The sequence below is a fragment of the Lissotriton helveticus genome, chromosome 4_1, assembly GCF_964261635.1.
Source record: "Lissotriton helveticus chromosome 4_1, aLisHel1.1, whole genome shotgun sequence".
In the NCBI taxonomy this organism is placed as follows: domain Eukaryota; kingdom Metazoa; phylum Chordata; class Amphibia; order Caudata; family Salamandridae; genus Lissotriton; species Lissotriton helveticus.
Window position 1 is genome coordinate 1,048,741,615 of NC_136063.1, and position 14,856 is coordinate 1,048,756,470.

Genomic DNA, 14,856 nt, shown 5'->3' on the forward strand with positions numbered 1-14,856 from the left:
TATAAATCTACCTGGGGGATCCCATACCACGGGACGCGCGCAGGGACGTCTGCGCCCCTCAGCGGGTGGAAGAGGCTGGACTGAGCCAGGTCCTTTAGTTCTCTCGACAGGAATTTTGCGGCAAGGCCAGGATCTCCCCAGGTTACCTGTCTATGGATTGAGTCCTAAGGACTAGGAACAAGGTACATTGTATGATTAACTTTAATAGTGATCTATGACTGTGTTTTTTTCCAGTTCTATTTTAGTCCCTATGAACTCCGCCCAGGAAGTGACCCTTGTATTTTCCATCTGATATTTGAAGAGAACGTAACTCCGTACTGCAGTTCACATAAGACAAAGTGTTTCCTGACCAAATAGCAATGGGTAAAACGAAATTGGCCATCGGCCAAGGGGGCCCTCCGGGAAGCAACGTAGCAGGGTCAGCAAGCATTATAGACTCCTTCCTAACTAGAGCGGCAAATGTCATCACGAAGGAGATAGCCCTGACTGAGAAAAGGTTCTCCATGGAGCCTGAGAATTTAGCACTGGGCTCTGTAATGAATGGAGAATTGACAAAAGGTCCTCCTTCATGCCTCAACCAACATCTACGGAAGGCCCAATGACTGAGTTGGAAACATCTACAAGGACTCCTGCACCCATCTTGACATTGGGCGATGATCCGGACTGTCCCCCCACTAAGAGAAAGCGAATTGGGGGTAACAGAGACATGAGAAAGTTCCCGTGGACAAGAATAACCCCACTACTAGCCGAACATAATCTGGAACTGCTGATGGATACCCTCCTTGTAAGGCTAGTGTCTATGACCAAAGATCTGTTAGTATCCATATTTTTAAAGCTGGAAGGGATTGAGTTGAAACTTAATTCCCTTGTTTCCACACATAATAATAGTCTCAGAGGGCCTGATATAGCAGTTGGGGTGATTGGGGGTTCCTGTCTGATATCTGGTGGTTCACCCCAAGCTCCCCTGGCAAGTAGTACCCAAGAATCAGTGGGTGTGTCTCTGTCTAGTAAAACTAATACTAACTATACACCTGGGGGCCTAAGCATTGGATCTCAGGCACCACACATTGAAGGGCAGGGAGCAGCCAATGAGGGTCTACCACCCACACATTTTCTCTCCCAGCCCAAACTGGCCATGTGTGAAAACCAATGCATACTTAATCTCCCCCATCAGTGCCCTTAGTTGCTGTTTTATTAGGGGTTCCCTCACTTACCCTAGGTATGAAGGAAACATATTTGGACCTTATCCACAAGACCACTCACTGGTGTAATAACAACGTGACTAACTGTCCTAATATATCCTCGGACATCATTATGGCCAGAAGAGTGGGTTGGATCGGCCATGGGACTAGGAAAAACGTTGAGGGAGATTGCATAATTGTTAATTATAAGCATTATACGCTGGCTAAAGCACTAGCAGGTTGCCAATACAAGGATGGCAAATCAACAAAAAGAGAGGTAGGGCAAACAGAACACTCTTAGTCCCCACTCTAACTAGAAAAATAACAACAGAAGAGTGCTACTTGGTAAGAAACACAGAGGTAACTGAGCACAAGGAGTCAACAACACCAATTAGGTTTGTTTAGAAAGCCCTCACTCCCCGACCTGGTCGGTGACATGCTTCATCATCGGTCCCCACTGGGTATGACCAAATGTCACCCCAGTGTGCTTCAACGCCAGATTTACTGCGGAGCGGGTAATGTGAAGGTGTGGAGGCTAGGTGACAAATTAACGTGGATAGAGTGATGTGGTGAATTAAAAATGGCTTGTGTGTATCAAAAATTGATTTAATGGTTGATCACCAAGGACATATTAAAAAATGTGTTGGTAAACAAGGTCAACTAAATTGGATGGCCTGTTTCCAATAACATTACATGATAGTGAACGGTCAACACAATATTGGTGTAGTTAACCTGGCATTCGTCAGGACCTAATGTGATTAAACCCCGGCGGTATGGGCACGCTAAGGCCCACCCTACCAAGGGACGTGAAAGTAAAAATATATATCTGTCGAAGTGCAATGTAAAGGGGGCTTCACCGATTAAAAAATGGGAGGCACAGCCCTTCTGGTCTCAAGGTCAGAGACTCAAAAATTAGATGCACCTGTAAAGATAAGAGGGTACAGACAGACACGAACAGACAAATAAACAATTAGTTATTGTTCTGCAAGCCGACAGACATAAAACGGTGACTTGTGCTCATATGTACAGGCAAGTGCACAACACACGGCTAGTTCGCAGAGGTGTGTGGCTCTGCCTGTGGCTGTATATTATCGTACTACATGATAGCATTATCAGTGTAATATCATTATCACGTAGTGCCCGTGTCGATGAGCAAACAAAGTAGATGCCCACCGGTGTGCATGTGTAATTCCATGCGACGTGAAGAAACTACGTGGTATTATGGGGAATGGGCGTTACAATGGTAATCCCGATTTATAACGCGTTCTTGGATAAGAACTAGGCGATCAATGGGCAAAGGCCAGTGACCAATATCCCCAAAAAAACAGAGTACTGGTGTAATGGTTCTCACTTAGAAGGAGAGAAAATATCACCCCATAGACTGCGGGAGGGGGGTGATGGCGTATTTGGCACATCCTGCAAAGGTAGAGGGACAAACAAACACGAGACGAACTTAATGGAGAAGCCTCAAAAGTACTTCGCTCGTGAAGAAGAGAGCCGAAAAACACACTCACGCCCACGACGCCAGGCACCCGTGTGTAAACCTGACAGTCCTCAAGACCGCGTCTCGACGATCAGGAACTGGTGGGGTCGAGCTGTATATAAAGCCGGGGCTATGTCAGCAGCGCACGCTCTTCCGGGATTGGGCGTGGCCATGGACGCGTTTACGTGAGGTTAACCAATGGGGGTAAACGGTCGAGGTAAACAAACCGGCATTAACATAGAGAGACTAGAACGTCTCGGCTACTTTCACGTTGTCTGGATGACAGGCGAAAAGGGGGATTGATAAACCTTCACGAGAGGGTATGGCATTGGATGGGGTTCTCTTGTAGACTATAATGTCGGGAAATGCCTAAATTAATACATAAATGCCGGGACAACTCGCAGTTGTAATGGTTTTGGGAAGGAAGTATTCCCATACTTATTGCAATTTCGGGGATACCAATATTAAAATTAAAACGGGGTCTCATTAAGGGTTCCTTTGTAGCTAAGACCACACGTCGAAGTTAATGGTGTTAGAGATGTACTACCAGAAGCTAGGCTAGACCTCTTAGTTAGAGAATGAATAAAAAGAGGTAGTCTATGGAAAATTCTGCACCACATGGAGACCAGGTGTAATCAGATGACCAACAGATCAATAGAACACTAGTCAGATGATAAAGGAAAGTTCAATCACAAGGGAAAGTTCACTTTCGGATGGCCCCCCATGGAATGTCATCATTCAGACCATTTAGGTGGGTGCCAAGCCGGTACACCCATCGCTGCTCCTTCTAGAAGAGTCTTTCAGAAATATTTGGGCCTTCAGTGAGCTGCTCAATGACAGTCCATCTTAGGTCGCTGGTGGTATGGTTGGCTTGTAAGAAATGATCGCTCATCTTGGTGGTGGTCTTCTTGCACCTTATGTTGCTCCTATGTTCACATACCCTCTGTTTAACCTTTCTCATAGTCATGCCCACGTATCGGTGTGAACTGGGGCATGTGATAAGGTAGACAACATTGGCTGAGTTACAATTGGTGTGCGATCATTGCTCAGTTGCTCAGTGGAGGTAGATAACACAGCGCCTTGCCAACAACCCCAAAGGGCCGCCGCGTGGCTTAGGAGAAGCTGTTGAAGTCGCTCAGCGTTACAAGAACCCCAATGGCGAATCAAGGGGGGGGGAAGATGAGGGAACAACAAGACCATTACTTACTACCTTACTAACAACCCAACAGGGGTTCGTGGAAAGAGAGAGAAGCTACAGAGGAAAGGAAAAGAGGGAAGGCGAAGAAAAGGCAAGACAGCGACAGAAGATAGACAAGTAGTGTGGTGGGTAATTCCTTGGATGAAAGGCAGCGTTAGGCCGTGAGGGTCAGCCGCCGGGGCTCCGGTGTTACAGGCGTCACTTATGGAAGCAACCTAGTAGGATCTGCAGGGACAATGGCATCCTCAAAGAGATGTAGAGTCCTAAGTCTAGTGGGCATGTGCCGTGCATGCTCCATGGAGCACAAGTAGCGCACCAGGGGCCTCCAAACGGCCTCAAAGCGGGTGTGTCGCATCTGGAGTAGCGCCGTAAGGAGCTCCATTGCCAAGACGTGCCACAGCCGCACAAACCAGGAGGTTATGGGAGGTGGGTCAGCTTTCTTCCAAAACAAGGCTATGAGTTGCTTGGCCGCACCTAGCATCTGTAACGTTATAATCCAGTCATTTCGGGTAAGGGCCTTAAGGTTAGACGGTCTAAGACCCAGCAGAATCGTACCTATGGCTTCAGGCAGAGGGAACCCCAGTACCCCCCTGATGTGGCTAAGGACCTCTTTCCAGAATACGGTGAGGAGCGGGCACGCCCACCATATGTGCACGAAGTCCCCCGTCGCAGCCCGACATCGCCAGCACAAAGGCGAGACGTTGGGGAACATCTTGTGGAGGCGCAGGGGAGTGTAATACCATTGGGTCAAGAGCTTATACGCGTTCTCTCTCTGTGGGATGCTCCGATACACCTTGGGAATATCTCTCCACACCGCTTCCCATTGTGAAGGTGTGATATCCGTGTCGACCGCCGCCTGCCATCGAAGCTGATACGGGTGCGTGGGTGTGAGTGGTGGGTGCTGTAGGATGTGGTAGATCTGGGAGATCAATCGCTTCAAACCCCCAAGGGTGCAGGCCAGGCGTTCGAAAGGGGTGAAGGCCCGTGTAGCCGCCTGATATACACTCTCTCCAGAAGTCCAGTGTCGGAGTTGGACGTAATGTAACCGCGCAGCGGGTTGTAAGCGAAACTCTCCACAGCATTGACTGAATGATTTAAAAGATCCCCCGTCGAACAGGTCGCACAGCACCCGACAATCCCCCTGTATCCAGTTCTCAAATGCCCGGGTGCGATGGGCCGGTGGGAAGTGAGGGTTAGCCGCTATGGGAGTATGTGGAGACGGGAACGTAGTGAGGCCCCTGGAGACAGCAGTGGCGTCCCAGATGTCCAGTACTGTTTTTGTGGGCACTGCCAGGTACGCACTTCAAGAGCGGGCCACTCGGTGGAGCCAAGGCAGGTCCCAAACAGTGCGTCCCGTCACCGCCCTGTCCATGTGGAGCCACCCTTTTTCACTTTCCCTGACCCCCCATTCGATCACAAATCGAAGGTGCGCGGCCCAATAATAATGTACCAGGTTGGGACAGGCTAGTCCTCCCCTGACGCGCGGAGCCATAAGGATTTTCTGGGAGAACCGGGGGCGCTTTCCACCCCAGATGAAGGATATGAGCTCACGCTGCAAACTTCGTATGCAGTGCAACGGTATTGGAGTGGGGAGACATTGAAACACGTACAGAATTTTGGGAAGGATCGACATTTTGACTGCATGCAAGCGGCCCAACCAGGACAGCAGCAGGGGTTTCCACCGCCGCAGATCATCCAAGACCTCCTTTCGGCAGGTTCCGCCAATTAACAGAGCTCCAATCATCAAGGGAGGGGGTCAGGGTGAGGCCCAAGTACTTGATATGATGTTCGGCCCATTGATAGGGCACAACTCCTCTCAGGGTGGGAAGGTCCTCCGCCGGGATGGTAAGGTTCAGGGCCCAGGACTTGTCGTGGTTGATCTTCAAGCCGGAGGCACATTCAAAAAGACAGAGCGTCCTATGCACAGCCGGCAGGGAGGCATGCGGGCGCGTGAGAGTAAGGATCAGGTCATCCGCGAATAGCGCCACCTTGTTATCTCATCCCCCGTGTGCTATCCCGTGTATGTTCAAGTCGCGCCGTATAAGCTCCGCGAGGGGTTCCACCGCTAAAGCGAATAGAAGGGGTGAGAGGGGGCACCCCTGTCTAGTGCCCCTATGAATCGCTAAGGGCTGCGTTAAGGCACCATTGACTCGAATGCGAGCTTGGGGCCCTATGTATGGGGCCATAATCCTAGCGATCCTCAGCGGACCCAGCCCGAGCTTACAAAGTACTGCCCTGAGGAAGGTCCAGTCCACCCGATCGAACGCCTTCTCCGCGTCCAGCGAGAGAAGGCAGGCCGGGATTTTCCAATGCTGCACTTTCCCTACAAGGTGCGCAAGTTTGCGCACGTTATCCGCTCCCTGGCGATCACGGATAAAGCCAACTTGGTCAGGGTCCACGAGCCACTGCATATACGGGTCTAAGCGTTGGGCGAGGATCTTAGTGTAAATTTTAAGATCCGTATTGAGCAAGGCAATAGGGCGGTAGGACGCGCACAGTGTGGGGTCTTTCCCGGGTTTCGGGATTAACGCTATCTCTGCCATGCCCATGTCAGGGGATGGCCCTACCTCATCCGAGAAAGAGTTGAACAGCCTGAGAAGGAAAGGCCGCAACTGGGCCTGGAACGTGCGATAGAAAGATAGCGGCAGGCCATCCGGGCCCGCAGTTTTCCCCAGGGACAAGTTCTTAATCGCCGTCGTGACCTCATCCTCCGTTATGAGGTGTTCCAGCGCAGCCGCGTCCTCCGGCGGCATCTGCGGTACCTCATAACCGTCTAGGATGGCTGCCATCGCGTCTACCGACACAGGCTCACTTCTATACAGGGACGTATAGTAGTCCACAAATGCGGCCTGTTTGGATGTTTCCGTAACCACTTTCGATCCGTCCCGCAGTTGGATGTTAGTGATGTGGGCCTTGGCAGCACGTGCTCTCAGCCTTCCCGCCAGCAAACGGCCTACCTTATCGCCACCTTCGAAATATCTTTGCTTCAAGGCCAACAAGGCACCTTCCGCCTTGTTTGTGCGCAGCAGTCTGAGTTGCCCCCGGAGAGTGGCCAAACGTCTCCTAGAGTCTCGAGACGGCCGTTCCCGATCCTGTATCTCGGCTTTGTTAATATCCGCCGCCAGTTCAGCCTCCACCTTGTTGGCAGCACGCCTGCGTGCAATCGCCAGTGAGGTGATGTGGCCCCGGCTTGTGGCCTTGAAGGCATCCCAAACCACCGGGAAGGGCATGTCCGGGGTGTCGTTGGAAGCAAAGTAGGCGTCTATGGCCTCCCGGATGCTATCGACATCATCAGCATCTCGGGGTACACCCGGCGGGAAGGACCAATGGGCGACACGCAGGGGACGCACCGTCGGATCCTGAAGACGCATTTCAACATGGGCATGATCCGACAATGAAATATCCGAAATGGAAGCGCCCAGCGTGTCTCGAAGCAACTCCAGCGACGCAAAGAGATAATCGATACGGGAGTAGGACCTATGGGAATGTGAGTAGAAGGAGTAATCGCGAAGGTCCGGGTTGTGATAGCGCCACACATCAAGCAGTCCTAAGTCAGCAATCTGCTTGCGCAGGGCAGCGGACATCACCCCTGAAGCGTTGGAGGCAGTACCGCAGCGATCCAAGTCCGAGTCCCACGCCAGGTTGAAGTCTCCACCCAGTATCAAGTGCGGGTCTCCACAGGGTATCTGGTCCCTCAACAATGCCTGGAGATAGCGGTCTTGCAACTGGTTGGGGGCATACACGTTGCACAAGGTGAGCCTGCGCCGTCCCGCACATACCGTAACCCTGAGGAAGCGCCCATCCCCACTCTTATAGGGCCGGGAATCCCCCCGCCTGAAGCCAGCCCTGCACAATATGCCCACCCCTGCAGTTTTGGTGTCCGCTGCTGCCCAAAACTGAAGAGGGTACTTGGGGTGGGCCATGCGGTGAGCGTCCCCCTGCAGTAAATGAGTTTCCTGGAGATAGATAACGTCAGGTTGCTGTTGGAGGAGGTAGCGCCAAACCTGTTTGCGTTTATTAGGGGAATTCAGGCCCTTAACGTTAAGATGATTCAGAAAAGGGGGTGGTGATGAACAGAGTGCCTGAATTAAGCAGACCACTCTTACCCAGTCCAAAGATCAGGGCTTGATCCATCACCGTTTTTTAGCTCACTGCACCATCCCAGCTCAGAACTTGGCTATATGCAAATTAGTCTGTTCCTGTCCCAGTGCATGATGGGAACAGGGCAAATCAAACTACCAAGCCAATTCTTGTACTGGGAAGGAAAAAAGCTTCCGGGGACCGGTTTCTGCCATTTCAGGCATCGTCGGCCCGGCTTGCTTGAATCCTGATGGTGCAATGAGCAAAGGACTCACATCTGAGTATACCCTTCCACGCTTATGGTGGACAAAATGATTCAGAAAAGGGGGTGGTGATGAACAGAGTGCCTGAATTAAGCAGACCACTCTTACCCAGTCTAAAGATCAGGGCTTGATCCATCACCGTTTTTTAGCTCACTGCACCATCCCAGCTCAGAACTTGGCTATATGCAAATTAGTCTGTTCCTGTCGCAGTGCATGATGGGAACAGGGCAAACCAAACTACCAAGTCAATTCTTGTACTGGGAAGGAAACAAGCTTCCGGGGACCGGTTTCTGCCATTTCAGGCGTCGTCGGCCCGGCTTGCTTGAATCCTGATGGTGCAATGAGCAAGGGACTCACATCTGAGTATACCCTTCCACGCTTATGGTGGACAAAATGATTCAGAAAAGGGGGTGGTGATGAACAGAGTGCCTGAATTAAGCAGACCACTCTTACCCAGTCCAAAGATCAGGGCTTGATCCATCACCGTTTTTTAGCTCACTGCACCATCCCAGCTCAGAACTTGGCTATATGCAAATTAGTCTGTTCCTGTCCCAGTGCATGATGGGAACAGGGCAAACCAAACTACCAAGCCAATTCTTGTACTGGGAAGGAAACAAGCTTCCGGGGACCGGTTTCTGCCATTTCAGGCGTCGTCGGCCCGGCTTGCTTGAATCCTGATGGTGCAATGAGCAAGGGACTCACATCTGAGTGTACCCTTCCACGCTTATGGTGGACAAAATGATTCAGAAAAGGGGGTGGTGATGAACTGAGTGCCTGAATTAAGCAGACCACTCTTACCCAGTCCAAAGATCAGGGCTTGATCCATCACCGTTTTTTAGCTCACTGCACCATCCCAGCTCAGAACTTGGCTATATGCCAGGTTCTGAGCTGGGATGGGGCAGTGAGCTAAATAACGGTGATGGATCAAGCCCTGATCTTTGGACTGGGTAAGAGGGGTCTGCTTAATTCAGACACTCTGTTCATCACCACCCCCTTTTCTGAATCATTTTGTCCACCATAAGCGTGGAAGGGTATACTCAGACATGAGTCCCTTGCTCACTGCTCCATCAGGATTCAAGCAAGCCGGGCCGACGACGCCTGGAATGGCAGAAACCGGTCCCCGGAAGCTTGTCTCCTTTCTGGTGAAGAATTGGCTTGGTAGTTTGGTCTGCCCTGTTCCCATGATGCACTGGGCCAGGGACAGACTAATTTGCATATAGCCAGGTTCTGAGCTGGGATGGGGCAGTGAGCTAAATAACGGTGATGGATCTAGCCCTGATCTTTGGACTGGGTAAGAGTGGTCTGCTTAATTCAGACACTCTGTTCATCACCACCCCCTTTTCTGAATTATTTTGTCCACCATAGGTGTGGAAGGGTATACTCAGACATGAGTCCCTTGCTCACTGCTCCATCAGGATTCAAGCAAGCCGGGCCGACGACGCCTGGAATGGCAGAAACCGGTCCCCGGAAGCTTGTCTCCTCTCTGGTGAAGAATTGGCTTGGTAGTTTGGTCTGCCCTGTTCCCATGATGCACTGGGCCAGGGACAGACTAATTTGCATATAGCCAGGTTCTGAGCTGGGATGGGGCAGTGAGCTAAATAACGGTGATGGATCAAGCCCTGATCTTTGGACTGGGTAAGAGTGGTCTGCTTAATTCAGACACTCTGTTCATCACCACCCCCTTTTCTGAATCATTTTGTCCACCATAAGCGTGGAAGGGTATACTCAGACATGAGTCCCTTGCTCACTGCTCCATCAGGATTCAAGCAAGCCGGGCCGACGACGCCTGGAATGGCAGAAACCGGTCCCCGGAAGCTTGTCTCCTTTCTGGTGAAGAATTGGCTTGGTAGTTTGGTCTGCCCTGTTCCCATGATGCACTGGGCCAGGGACAGACTAATTTGCATATAGCCAGGTTCTGAGCTGGGATGGGGCAGTGAGCTAAATAACGGTGATGGATCAAGCCCTGATCTTTCAATCAATCAATCAGGTCATTTGTATAGCGCACTACTCACCCGTAGGGTCTCAAGGCGCTGGCCTACTCTTTGGACTGGGTAAGAGTGGTCTGCTTAATTCAGACACTCTGTTCATCACCACCCCCTTTTCTGAATCATTTTGTCCACCATAAGCGTGGAAGGGTATACTCAGACATGAGTCCCTTGCTCACTGCTCCATCAGGATTCAAGCAAGCCGGGCCGACGACGCCTGGAATGGCAGAAACCGGTCCCCGGAAGCTTGTCTCCTTTCTGGTGAAGAATTGGCTTGGTAGTTTGGTCTGCCCTGTTCCCATGATGCACTGGGCCAGGGACAGACTAATTTGCATATAGCCAGGTTCTGAGCTGGGATGGGGCAGTGAGCCAAATAACGGTGATGGATCAAGCCCTGATCTTTGGACTGGGTAAGAGTGGTCTGCTTAATTCAGACAGTCTGTTCATCACCACCCCCTTTTCTGAATCATTTTGTCCACCACAAGGGTGGAAGGGTATACTCAGACATGAGTCCCTTGCTCACTGCTCCATCAGGATTCAAGCAAGCCGGGCCGACGACGCCTGGAATGGCAGAAACCGTTCCCCGGAAGCTTGTCTCCTTTCTGGTGAAGAATTGGTTTGGTCTGCCCTGTTCCCATGATGCACTGGGCCAGGGACAGACTAATTTGCATATAGCCAGGTTCTGAGCTGGGATGGGGCAGTGAGCTAAATAACGGTGATGGATCAAGCCCTGATCTTTGGACTGGGTAAGAGTGGTCTGCTTAATTCAGACACTCTGTTCATCACCACCCCCTTTTCTGAATCATTTTGTCCACCATAAGCGTGGAAGGGTATACTCAGACATGAGTCCCTTGCTCACTGCTCCATCAGGATTCAAGCAAGCCGGGCCGACGACGCCTGGAATGGCAGAAACCGGTCCCCGGAAGCTTGTCTCCTTTCTGGTGAAGAATTGGCTTGGTAGTTTGGTCTGCCCTGTTCCCATGATGCACTGGGCCAGGGACAGACTAATTTGCATATAGCCAGGTTCTGAGCTGGGATGGGGCAGTGAGCTAAATAACGGTGATGGATCAAGCCCTGATCTTTGGACTGGGTAAGAGTGGTCTGCTTAATTCAGACACTCTGTTCATCACCACCCCCTTTTCTGAATCACCTTAACGTTAAGAGACAAGACCTTCAAAGCATTAGGGATAGTCACAGCCATAGTAGATATCGAGCAAGAGCCGCCCACGCGCTCCGCTCCCACCAATGCAAAAGAAGAGGATCATAGGGAGACGCCAGGGGGCCCAGCCCCCCCACCCAGACAGCAGTCGCCACCCCGCCTCCATCCCACCACCCACCAGTCCAGAGGGAAGGAAGAAGGAAAAAGACCAAGGAAGGGAAAGCAAGGAAAAGAAAGGAGAGGGGAAGAGAAAAAGAGAGGAAACAGCAGGAGGCCAGGCACGCCTCAAACATATCAAGAACAACAAAGGCCAACAGGGCCACAGTGTACTACCCCAGTCACCAGGCATCCTCTACCCAAGGGTTTGGACGCACTCAGGAATGTCACTCCCTATAGGGCAGTAGGGGGGCACTCACAGGCAGGGGGGAAGATCTCAGCCCCGGCGGACCCGCTGTTTCAACCAGAACCAGGGGCATCTTGTGACCAGGTGGGGTAGTGAGGCACAGGAATGGTCACCGTCCAGCCCCCGATGATGGGCCAAGCGTTATACTGCAGGGGGGGCCCCATCGTGACCACGCCCGTCCCGCAAGTAACTCCGGGGGCCCCGCCCGACGAGGCCAGGGGCAGCGGCATGTCCAGGAAAAAGACGCCCCCCAAGTTCAGAGGGGGCCCCAAAAAGGAACGTCCCAGCGAGTTGCAGATCATGGAGTGGGTGGCTGGGAGGACCGTCCATCTCGATCACCCTCCAAAGAGCGAATGTGCGCTATGATGTCCTGCTTAGCCTGGGATGCGGACTTCTCGTCCACCGGGGGGGATCGACGATACCTCTGAACCTTGGTCCAGTCCGGACGGGCAGGTATCCTCTCCCGTTGACGTGATCGTGACGGGCTGTGGGTCGGCGACTCCGGTAGCTTGAGGAGCTGCGCTGCTTCATGGTATGACCGGAGGACCCTGCGCTTGTCATCCCAGCGAAAGATGAGGGCGAAGGGGTGCCCCCACTGGTAGGCAATATGAAGAGCTCTCAGCTTCTCCGTGATCGGTCGGAAAGCTCGCCTCCGACGCAGGGTGTTAGGAGCCAGATCCTGAAAAATTTGTATTTTGTGGCCTCCGTAGGTGAGGTTGGGTTTGTCCCGGGCCGCTTTCAGGATAGCCTCCTTTTCAGTAAAGTAGTGTACCCGCTTCAGGATGTCTGGGATGGGTCCCGCTCTACCCGCCGGGCCATACACTCTATGAGGGCGGTCCAGATAGGGGGGGGATGCATCATCATCCCCCCAAACCTCGTGCAAGAGCTGCGCCACATAGGTCAAGATGTCCGCCCCTTCCTCATCCAATGGAACGCCACGGATGCGGAGGTTGTTCCTCCGGCTCCTGTTCTCAAGGTCCTCCTGTTTAACCTGTAGTTCAATATTCTGCTCCTCCAGGGCCACCACTCTCTGCCACAGCTGTTCCTGGTCCTCCGTGCGCGCATCGACTATCTTCTCCAGGCCGTCTACTCTGTCTCCCAGCTCCGTGACCTCCTTGTGCATCTCCTTGACACATGTTTGCACCTCCGTGCGTAGGGAGCCAATTTCCGTCTTGAGATCAGACATTAAGGAGGCCATGAATGCCTGGGTCACCGGTGGCGAGTCCGCAGCCGCACCCGCAGGCCCGTCGGTCGGCGCCGCCGCTCCAGCCTTGCCAAAAAATAGCCATCACTGACGTGTCTTTGGTCGCTGCCGCCGGGTCTTTGGCACCTCCTCGGGACCGTGTCATGGTCGGGGCCGAAGGGGAGGGCCACGCACCCAGTCCGCCGCAAGCAAGCAGCTGGGTCGTAGCCGCTGGGGGTAGTCAACAGGGGAGCCTCTGCACCACAGTCCCCCCCACCGCACTCCCAGCGCGTCAGGCGGCAGCAGTCCAGGGACCAGTGGACGGGGCCCCCTGTCCACCACGGCTCTCGGTGGAGGGTGAGTCGAGGAGCCGAAGCGATGCAGGGAGAGAGCGGAACCCAGCAGCGCAGAGTAGTGGACAATGAGCTGCTATCAGAGCAGGTATGCTGCAGGGCGGGGGGCAAGATGCGGGGGCGCGCACAGCACAGCACGATGGACAGCAGTAGGAAGCGAAGCTGTCGAGAGTCCGGGTCTAGGAGCACCAGCAGTCCCCTTAGCCCGGTCTTCCACCCAAACAGATCAAGATCCACTCCACTGCAGCAGGAGCAGGGCGCAAGAGTGGCTAGGTGTATGGCACCCCGCAGTTGTAGATAGTGTCCCCCACCAACAGCCACCAGCTCCCAGCACAGACTCCAGGCGTCTATAGGGCCCTTCACCACCCTCCAAAATCACACCCTCAGGCAGGAGGAACAGGCTGCTCGCAATCCAGGCCCAGGCGATCGCGACTGTGCACCGCCACTAGCCCCAGTGAAGTAGCGCCGGGCAGGGAGCAGCGCAGACCCCCGGGACCCCAGAGCAGCGCACACTCCTCACAGGAAGGGACCGCAGCGCCCATCATCCCACGCCGTGCATGCCATCTCTCGAGGTCCCAGCAAAGGCAGTCCAGGACAAGCAAGGGGGGGGGGGGAGAAACAGCAGGTCTCGAGGCGCTCCGCGGCCCCCGCTTCCAAAGACAGTGAGGCTCCCACGCTCTCTCGGGGCAATGTTCAGAGGCAGTCCAGGCCACAGGGGGGAGGGGCGCAGGGGAGCAGGCAGCGTCTCACCAGCAAAATCAGGGGTGAGGGGGCGTCCACCACACTCAGCCGCACTCCCCGCAGCCCCCCAGCACATGCACCTCACCTCCGCCCCTTCTCCAGTATCCGAGGGCTCTTCTGCGTACCAACGCAGCCGCCGCCCGCCTCCAGGCCCGCTTCCAAAATGGCGGCTGCAGTCTTCTGTCGGGCTCTTCGCGCCCTTTCTAGCAGACCAGCACCCGAGGCTGGCGCCGGCGGGCGCAACTCCCCCAGACCCCGGGAGAGCCCAGATCTAGCTCCCGGTCGCTCCGCGTCCTCAGAGAGGGCTGGCACCAAGGCTAGCCGCCCCCGAGGGTTCCGCCGTCTCGTTCAGGGACAGCCCGCCGCAGGGTCCGGCGTCCGTCCCAGCCTCAGCTCCCCGACCAGGATCACCGGCAGCCGCTTCAGACGGCAGCACCAGGGCATGGGCAGCGCCCGGGCCGCTCCGCAGGGCCCTCCAGGCCGTCGTCGGGGGGTTCCCCAGGGGAGGCCGCCCAGGTCCGGGTGATAGAGCAAAGGTGTCCGTCTCCGGCCGCACTCGCAAGATGGCGGGCGCGACTACCGGCCGGGACCCGGCCGCTGCTTCAGTCCCCCGCCGTCCGCTGTCAGGACCTTTGCAATCCTCCACACCGTGACCCACACTTCCAGCGGGCCCCCTCAGCTGCATAGAGGGAAAGTGGCCCCCTGGTTCCGCTCAGAATAGCTCAAATCAAGCAGCGGGGCGCCAGAGCTTATCGGAGTCGCTACTCACGCCATTGCCGCCGAAGCCACGCCCCCTACCAACACATTTTTTAATATGTCCTTGGTGA